Here is a 2,393-nt window from a genome sequence, read left to right on the forward strand (position 1 = left end):
AAGAAACAGTGATAAAGTAAGAGACTAAAAGAAAACATTAAGATACCTAATATTTTCTACAAGTTAAAAATTATCTCATAAGGAAAGTAATTTTGCAAAGGTCAGTGCTATCTTATACATTCCCATCAACAAATTCCACAATGCAAAAGTTATATTAAACGTTACCTTAGCTATTTCTTTAAAAAAACACACAAAAATACTTAAAAAGAGAAAAGAAACTACTTAGCATTTAGTAATGTCACTTTTGTGTATCTAGGACACAATGGTATTGGGCTCACTGTAATTGTTTCAAAGTCCATCGGTATTCCTTAGTCCAGGAAGGAATGAAATGGAAGATTCCAAAAAAATGTTTTAACTGTTAAAATGAGAGAAGTTAAGAGCATGTTTATGCTGTCCACGCTCTACTTTCTTCTAAATTTAGGCTCAGTTTAAGCAGTGTCAGCCTCCTAATGTTGCTTGGCAAAGACCTGCTCCAACCCCTGAAGGAGGCTCAGGGGAAAGCTTCCGACTGTCATAGGATGCCTGATCAGGATCCTATTTTACACTGACTGACAGCACGAGAATAGCAGGGAGTCCCTGGAGAGAGCTGCTATGTTTGTCTCTGCGCAAACACAGCAACTCTTCTCCGCAGCTTGCATAACACATCATTTGTGATTTCTCCTTTTTTCAAATCCATTGATATTTTCTCTGGTATGACAGACAAAGGTCTAAAGTTAATAGTTCTATAACACCCCCAATCCCTAAACATTGGCAAGTGAAAGCTGATGCTCCACGACAAAGCTTATCCTTTGTCCACTGCTCCTCCCATATGCCATATTTAGGGCTTCTCTTTAATGTGCCCTAATGCTAGTAAAAACTTCTGCCTGATGTCACTGTACCAATTTAGGGAGAGCTTCTTCCAAAACTTTCAAGGCAGCCAAAATTGACTTTTTTTTTTGAAGCTTTGGAAAGTTCAGGAAACTTTCTAGAAAATACACATACATAGTCCCTTGTATCTCCTGACTTCTTCTGGGATGTGTGTAGCATCATGATCCCTCTGGGAAGAAACACACTTGGGTTATTTTTAACTTTGTTCAAAGCAAGAAGCGCTAGGAGTCTCAAGACTCAAGAGAGACTCAAGTTGCCAGAAGCAGCAAGTCTATTTTGTGGAATTACTTAGAATGGTATTCAAAGAAGTGGCCAAGAGTAGAGTTCATGTTCAAAACAGCAATGAAACTGTCCTTCCACACACATTAAAGTATTTATTGCCTGAGATTTGTCTAGCCATATGGGCACAATTATGCAATATAAGTCATGTTATAGATATTCTACTGTATATATTTCAGTCATTGACTGATGTCTACCATCTATTGAGCACCTACTATATACCAGGCTCTTTGCTCTAATCCACGTAACAACCCAATAAGGTTGCCACATTATGGAAGAGGTTGATTTGCCTAAAGTCATGACGTTTGCATGTGACAAAAATTAAAATTAGGAAAAGCCTGTATGAAGCATGTCTTTTTATTCTGATGCCTGACATCTTGGGAACTTGCTAACCTTGGAATGACTGCCCCTCCCAGGGCTAGTCAATTCCTAGAGATAGTAAAGGACTGGCCTACATGTGTATATTTCATATGCAAACCAACAAATCCAGAGCCTATACCCAACCACTTCTTTTATCAGGTTCTCTCAGGGTTACCATCCACTTGCCCTAATAGTCCCAGGGCCAGGTACCAGTTGACTAGAAGCAGCCCCATAACCCCTGAGCCCATTGAAGTTATTCACACTAGCTAATCCTTACCCTGGCTCACCCACTCCTTCCTGCGGATGCCACAATAAAGCCTTTTACCAACATTTCCCTGTCACTCCCTCTGCCTCCTGACTCTGGTGCTTCTTGTATGGCATGCCCCCTCCTGTTGGAAACTAACAAACTATCTTTTCAAAAGCAAGTATCTCTTGATCTGTTGGCCTCACTGTATCTGAATAATAATAAAACCTGCATTTTAAAACAAAATCTGACTCCAATGCACAGCATTTCCTCATGTCACTGGCTTGCTAGAGATCTATCATATGCCAAGCACTCTGCCTATCAGGACCTGACTAGGGTGAGGCAAGCAAGGCACCTAGGGTACAAAATGTAAGGAAGGGCTGACTCAGTTTCATGCATTGATGACCCTGCATTTACCTAGGTACCTCACTTATCTCTCTCTAGCCTCAGCCCTGCTGCCTATGTCCTGTGGCAACAGAGACAGAAGAGCCAGATTCTGCCCTGAGTCTTATGGAGGAGACATGCAAGGAAACCAACAATTAACAAACAGTGCTCCGACTACTAGCACTTTGAGAGTCCCAAGGGGAGACTCTCAACCCCAAGGGTGGGTGGGAGTGAAGAATGGACTAAAGCAAATTCTTAG

The sequence above is a fragment of the Galeopterus variegatus genome, unplaced genomic scaffold (assembly GCF_000696425.1).
Source record: "Galeopterus variegatus unplaced genomic scaffold, G_variegatus-3.0.2 Scaffold6507, whole genome shotgun sequence".
NCBI classification, from domain to species: Eukaryota; Metazoa; Chordata; class Mammalia; order Dermoptera; family Cynocephalidae; genus Galeopterus; species Galeopterus variegatus.